The sequence below is a fragment of the Globicephala melas genome, chromosome 3 (assembly GCF_963455315.2).
Source record: "Globicephala melas chromosome 3, mGloMel1.2, whole genome shotgun sequence".
In the NCBI taxonomy this organism is placed as follows: Eukaryota; Metazoa; Chordata; class Mammalia; order Artiodactyla; family Delphinidae; genus Globicephala; species Globicephala melas.
The window spans coordinates 13,393,143-13,401,507 of NC_083316.1; positions in this window are offsets into that span (position 1 = coordinate 13,393,143).

Sequence of the window (8,365 nt, forward strand, 5' to 3'; positions counted from 1 at the left end):
GAAGAGAAAAAGAAAGGGACTGAGAAAATCTTTGAATAGATTATAGTTGAAAACTTCCCTAAATGGGAAAGGAAATAGTTAATCAAGTCCAGGAAGCACAGAGAGTCTCATACAGGATAAATCCAAGGAGAAACACGCCAAGAGACATATTAATCAAACTATCAAAAATTAAATACAAAGAAAACATATTAAAAGCAGCAAGGGAAAAACAACAAATAACACACAAGGCAATTCCCATAAGGTTAACAGCTGATCTCTCAGCAGAAACTCTGCAAGCCAGAAGGGAGTGGCAGGACATATTTAAAATGATGAAGGAGAAAAACCTACAACCAAGATTACTCTACCCAACAAGGATCTCATTCAGATTTGATGGAGAAATTAAAACCCTTACAAACAAGCAAAAGCTGAGAGAGTTCAGCACCACCAAACCAGCTTTACAACAAATGCTAAAGGAACTTCTCTAGGCAAGAAACACAAGAGGAGGAAAAGACCTACAATAACAAACACAAAACAATTAAGAAAATGGTAATAGGAATGTACATATTGATAATTACCTTAAATGTAAATGGATTAAATGGTCCCACCAAAAGACACAGACTGGCTGAATGGATACAAAAACAAGACCCATATATATGCTGTCTACCACAGACCCACTTCAGAACTAAGGACACATACAGACTGAAAGTGAGGGGATGGGAAAAGATATTCCATGCAAATGGAAATCAAAAGAAAGCTGGAGTACCAATTCTCATACCAGACACAATAGACTGTAAAATAAAGACTATTACAAGAGACAAAGAAGGACACTGCATAATGATCAAGGGATTGATCTAAGAAGATATAACAATTGTAAATATTTATGCACCCAAAATAGGAGCACCTCAATACATAAGGCAAATACTAACAGCCATAAAAGGGGAAAACGACAGTAACACATTCATAGTAGGGGACTTTAACACCCCACTTTCCCCAATGGGCAGATCATCCAAAATGAAAATAAATAAGGAAACACAAGCTTTAAATGATACATTAAACAAGATGGACTTAATATTTATAGGACATACCATCCAAAAGCAACAGAATACACATTTTTCTCAAGCACTCATGGAATATTCTCCAGGACAGATCATATCTTGCATCACAAATCAAGCCTTGGTAAACTTAAGAAAATTAATATCGTATCAAGTATCTTTTCCAACCACAATGCTACGAGACTAGATATCAATTACTGGAAAAGATCTGCAAAAAATACAAACACATGGAGGCTAAACAATACACTACTTAATAACGAAGTGATCACTGAAGAAATCAAAGAGGAAATCAAAAAATACCTAGAAACAAATGAAAATGGAGACACGACGACCCAAAACTTATGGGATGCAGGAAAAGCAGTTATAAGAGGGAAGTTTACAGCAATACAATTCTACCTTAAGAAACAGGAAACATCTCAAATAAACAACCTAATCTTGCACCTAAAGCAATTAGAGAAAGAAGAGCAAAATATCCCAAAGTTAGCAGAAGGAAAGAAATCATAAAAATTGAATCAGAAATAAATGGAAAAGAAATGAAGGAAACGATAGCAAAGATCAATAAAACTAAAAGCTGGTTCTTTGAGAAGATAAACAAAATTGATAAACCATTAGCCAGACTCATCAAGAAAAAAAGGGAGAAGACTCAAATCAATAGAATTAGAAATGAAAAAGGAGAAGTAACAACTGACACTGCAGAAATACAAAAGATCATGAGAGATTACTACAAGCAACTCTATGCCAATAAAATGAACAACCTGGAAGAAATGGACAAATTCTTAGAAATGCACAACCTGCCAAGACTGAACCAGGAAGAAATAGAAAATACGAACAGACCAATTACAAGCACTGAAATTGAGACTGTGATTTAAAATCTTCCAACAACAAAAGCCCAGGACCAGATGGCTTCACAGGCGAATTCTATCAAACATTTAGAGAAGAGCTAACACCTATCCTTCTCAAACTCTTCCAAAATATAGCAGCAGGAGGAACACTCCCAAACTCACTCTACGAGGCCACCATCACCATGATAGCAAAACCAGACAAAGATGTCAAAAGAAAGAAAACTACAGACCAATATCACTAATGAACATAGACGCAGAAATCCTCAGCAAAATACTAGCAAACAGAATCCAACAACACATTAAAAGAATTAATCATATAGCATGATCAAGTGAGGTTTATCCCAGGAATGCAAGGATTCTTCAATATATGCAAATCAATCAACATGATACACCTTATCAACAAATTGAAGGAGAAAAACTATATGATCATCTCAATACATTCAGAGAAAGCTTTCAACAAAATTCAACACCCATTTATGATAAAAACCCCTGCAGAAAGTAGACATAGAGGGAACTTTCCTCAACATAATTAAGGTCATATATGACAAACCCACAGCCAACATCATCCTCAATGGTGAAAAGCCGAAACCATTTCAACTAAGATCAGGAAGAAGACAAAGTTGCCCACTCTCACCACTCTTATTTAACATAGTTTTGGAAGTTTCAGCCACAGCAATCAGAGAAGAAAAAGAAATAAAAGGAATCCAATTCAGAAAAGAAGAAGTAAAGCTGTCACTGTTTGCAGATGACATGATACTATACATGGAGAATCCCAAAGATGCTACCAGAAAACTACTAGAGCTAATCAATGAATTTGGTAAAGTTGCACGATACAAAATTAATGCACAGAAATCTCTGGCATTCCTATACACTCATGATGAAAAATCTGAAAGTGAAATCAAGAAAACACTCCCATTTACCACTGCAACAAAAAGAATAAAATATCTAGGAATAAACCTACCTAAGGAGACAAAAGACCTGTATGCAGAAAATTATAAGACACTAATGAAAGAAATTAAAGATGATACAAAGAGATGGAGAGGTATACCATGTTCTTGGATTGGAAGAATCAATATTGTGAAAATGACTCTACTACCCAAAGCAATCTACAGATTCAATGCAATCCCTATCAAACTACCACTGGCATTTTTCACAGAACTAGAACAAAAACTTTCACAATTTGTATGGAAACACAAAAGACCCCAAAGAGCCAAAGCAATATTGAGAAAGAAAAACAGAGCTGGAGGAATCAGGATCCCTGACTTCAGACTATACTACAAAGCTACAGTAATCAAGACAGTATGGTAGTGGCACAAAAACAGAAATATAGATCAATGGAACAGGAAAGAAAGCCTAGAGATAAACCCACACACATATGGTCACCTTATCTTTGATAAAGGAGGCAAGACTATACAGTGGAGAAAAGACAGCCTCTTCAATAAGTCGTGCTGGGAAAACTAGACAGGTACATGTAAAAGTATGAAATTAGAACACTCCCTAACACCATACACAAAAATAACCTCAAAATGGATAAAAGATCTAAATGTAAGGCCAGAAACTATCCAACTCTTAGAGGAAAACATAGGCAGAACGCTCTATGACATGAATCACAGCAAGATCCTTTTTGATCCACCTCCTAAAGAAATGGAAATAAAAACAAAAATAATCAAATGGGACCTAATGAAACTTCAAAGCTTTTGCACAGCAAAGGAAACCATAAACAAGACCAAAAGACAACCCTCAGAATGGGAGAAAATAGTTGCAAATGAAGCAACTGACAAAGGATTAATCTCCAAAATTTACAAGCAGCCCATGCAGCTCAATACAAAAAAACAAACAACCCAATCCAAAAATGGGCAGAAGACCTAAATAGACATTTCTCCAAAGAAGATATACAGATTGCCAACAAACACATGAAAGATTGCTCAACATCATTAATCATTAGAGAACTGCAAATAAAAACTACAATAGATATCATCTCACACCGGTCAGAATGGCCATCATCAAAAAATCTAGAATCAGTAAATGCTGAAGAGGGTGTGGAAAAAAGGGAACATTCTTGCCCTGCTTGTGGGAATGTAAATTGATACAGCCACTATGGAAAACAGTATGGAGGTTCCTTTAAAAACTAAAAATAGAACTACGATACAACCCAGCAATCCCACTACTGGGCATATACCCTGAGAAAACCATAATTCAAAAAGAGTCATGTACCAAAATGTTCATTACAGCTCTATTTACAATAGCCAGGAGATAGAAGAAACCTAAGTGTTCATCATTGAATGAATGGATAAAGAAGATGTGGCACATATATACAATGGAATATTACTCAGCCATAAAAAGAAATGAAATTGAGTTATTTGTAGTGAGGTGGATGGACTTAGAGCCTGTCCTACAGAGTGAAGTAAGTCAGAAAGAGAAAAACAAATACCGTATGCTAACACATATATATGGTATCTAAGGAAAAAAAAAAAAAGGTCATGAAGAACCTAGGGGTAAGACAGGAATAAAGGCACAGACCTTCTAGAGAATGGACTTGAGGATGTGGGGAGAGGGAAGAGTAAGCTGTGACAAAGTGAGAGAGTGGCATGGACATATATACACTACCAAATGTAAAATAGATAGCTAGTGGGAACCAGCCGCATGGCACAGGGAGATCAGCTCGGTGCTTTGTGACCACCTCGAGGCGTGGGATAGGGTGGGTGGGAGGGAGGGAGACGCAAGAAGGAAGAGATATGGGAACATATGTATATGTATAACTGATTCACTTTGTTATAAAGCAGAAACTAACAAACCATTGTTAAGCAATTATACTCCGATAAAGATGTTAATAAATAAAAATAAAATAAAACTTACATGTAAAGAAAAAGGAACTAGAATAGCCAAAGTCAATTTGAAAATGATCAGAGTTAGAACCCACACAATATACAATTTCAAGACTTAATATTAAGCCACATTAATCAAGACAGCATGGTATTGGTAAAAGCATGGACCACTAATGGAGTCTAGAATCAATGACATCCCAGTAATAATGAAATCTCCTAGATCCCAGATCTTTGTTTCTAAACGCCACTTTTTTTTTTTTTTTTTTGCGGTACGTGGGCCTCCCACTGTTGTGACCTCTGCCCTTGCGGAGCACAGGTTCCGGACACGCAGGCTCAGCGGCCATGGCTCACGGGCCCAGCCGCTTCGCGGCATGTGGAATCTTCCCGGACCGGGGCACGAACCTGCGTCCCCTGCATTGGCAGGCAGACTCTCCACCACTGCGCCACCAGGGAAGCCCTAAACGCCACTTTTTAATGATGAAAACCAGAACTTCTTGTAGAAGTAGTTGATTTCAAGGATGGGGCAAGGAAAATATAAGATAAACGTGAAGCATCTTGTGGTCCAGAAGTAAAGAAGTGCTCAAAAAAGGACTGGAGCGTGTCAAGAGGTCATAAGAGCCAACCGAGAAGAGCTCGCAATAGCTAAAGCTGGGACAAATTAAGTAACAAAATAAATAATGATGGATTGAATTATATCCAATAGAATAAAATAAGCATCCATAAGTCCATAATAACTTAAGTCAATAATTGAATAAATAAATAAATGAGAGAGGACAGCTCTTCCAATTAAGAAATATGGAAGAGATGATGTGAATAGAAATATATCACAGTAAAACTGTTGCAGGCAAGATCTACCAACGAATGCTAAAATTAATGGGCAAAATTTTGTGGAGAAACACAGTATTTGCCTAGTCTCAAATTATTTCCCCCCAAATCTTTATTAGTTACAGAAGGAAAAAATAGTAATTTTAAAACAGGAAAACCTGGCAGATAACACCTTAGCCAGTGACCAAGGTCAGCGTCCAGTAAGAAGACATATTGACAACATGTACCCCCTGGTACAATACATTAAGGAGGGCTCATCCTCTCTGTCCTACTCTTGCAAAAAATTCACAAATTTAACCTATTTATGAAAAAACATTAAACTAATCCAAATTGTGAGATATTCTACAAAATATCTCTCTATTATCCTTCACCAGTGCCAAGGTCCTGGCAGACAGAGAGAGAGGAACCCTCACAGACTGGAATCCTGGATTGAGTTATGGGCCAGAAAAGAGCATGAACAGGGAGATTGTTGAAATCCAATTAAGTCTCTAGTTTAGTTTAAAAAAAAAAAAAAAGAAAAAAAACAAGGGCCCAGGTGCTGGCTGTTTAATAAAATTCCCCTACTTACCATAATGCAGTCCTAAAAAATAGCCCCCATGGTGGGCTACAGTGACTATTCACTGCATTTAGGAATAAAGAATAAATAAGGATGTGTGAACAGATGCTAATAAACGAAAACTTCAGAAAGTGCTGCTAATACACACTCAGCCCAAAGAGACAGCATCATGTAACCAAAATACTTCCACATATCATCACCCATTGACCTCCCTCTCTGTTCTCACTGGTCTCTAAATCTGTTGTTCTCTCCCTCCTCTTCCCATCTGTCTCGCTTTTTTCCTCTTCCCTTTCCTTCACCCAGCCTTCTGCATTAAGACATCGTATAGAAGTGAAGTATACTTTTAAGTAACTGATATTATCAAGTTTTATAGCTTCCCTACTTAAGCTTTTAAAAAGTTTCTCTCTTTCAAAATAAAAAGCTAAAGCCATATTAAGGTGATTGTTCTTCCATGTAAACCTTAAATTGATATAGCATGTGTGAGGTTATTGGCTCTTTTTTTAAATTCTAACTTTATGTCAACTATGAAATTTCTTTCTTTTTTTTTTTTTTGTGGTATGCGGGCTTCTCACTGTTGTGGCCTCTCTCGTCATGGAGCACAGACTCTGGATGCACAGGCTCCTCACAGGCTCAGTGGGCATGGCTCACGGGCCCAGCCACTCCACAGCATGTGGGATCTTCCCGGACCGGGGCACGAACCCGTGTCCCCTACATCGGCAGGCGAACTCTCAAACACTGCGCCACCAGGGACGCCCCTAGGTTATTGGCTCTTGATAGAAAATGTTTTCCTGTCTCCAGCAAAAAGCTTAGAAGTCCATTCAGAATGATGTTGTCAGAGTATCTTTTTATGAGATACTTCAAGTAGACCAAAAGAAGCACACAAAGATTTTATTCTTTACCACTACAAATCAACCCAGTTTTCACCTGCTTATTCATAAGCATGCTGCAACTGAACACAGTATATAAATGGCCAGATAAAATATCATAAGTAATTGTAAAATATGATGTTTCCTTTTTTATAGAAAAGCTCTAATTTTATTTTGAATGTCAAATAGATTTTTTATTTTTTTATTGGTGTATAATTGCTTTACAATGTTGTGTTAGTTTCTGCTGTACAATGAAGTGAATCAGATATGTGTATACCTATATTCCCCCCTTCTTGGACCTCCCTCCCACCTGCCTGCCCCATCCCACCCAAGTAGATCGTCACAGAGCACCGAGCTGAGCTTCCTGTGCTTTATAGCATGTTCCCGCTAGCTATCTATTTTACGCATGGTATGTATTACTTGCGAAAAAGAGTTAATTGAATTCTGCTACGTTTGCTTTTCCATCACTACTACTTCTTTAGAAAAACAAATTCTATTGAGTGCTGATACGGTACAAATTAGGAAGATGAGAGGTGCTCTGAGGTAGCTACCCCATAATTTATACCAAAATTAACTTCAAGTGGGGCTCAAGCACTTTCAGAATTTGGCTGTCATCCTAAATGCCTTCACTGGAGGATGCAAATGTTATTACTTTTTTTTCAATTTGCTGCTGATTTCCTAAGTTGAACTACCTCTAATTTAGTTCTGAAAGAGTTTGATCAAGAGAGATCCCAAAAATCAAGGAGGATATGAATCTATGTTCTGAAAGAGAAATCAAATATAGTATATCTCAAATATATTAGTATTAGGTTTCCTAAATCTATTCTTTCTTCACTCCCCAATCCTGCCTACATCTGGCCCTGGACTGAAGTAAATGCCAAATACAGGAAAAGAGAATGAACTCCAGGTGTGTGTGTATAAGAATGGGTGTGCTGGACGCATGGGCTGGGGGAATAGGGAGTGGACTGCCGGGATATCTTTTTATATTTACAGTAGCCTGCTGATTGAAATTCCCCAGCTATACGCACAGCTCCCAACCTTATTCTTACTGTGAGACAACCAAAATAACTAGACATTTGGGGAAACCTGGAACATGAAAGAGAAGGATCAAGATACAAAATTCTGACCCATAGATGATTCGAGTAACTAAAGGACACATTTTAAAATCCTTCCACTAGTCCCTGAGAGAACTACAAAAATATTTTTGCCTCCATAAACAAGAATAGGGAAGTTTCAACAAATTAAAATCATGATTGCTCAGATTTTTAAAAATTTAATAGGATGGTTGGAAAATACATTTAAAGGATTCTGTTATTCACTGCAAGAGCAAAAAATATAAAGACCATAATTATGGGAGATATGATGAGGGACATAGAGACTACATCAGGAAGTCTCTAGCAAACAATGATAGCTGCCTACT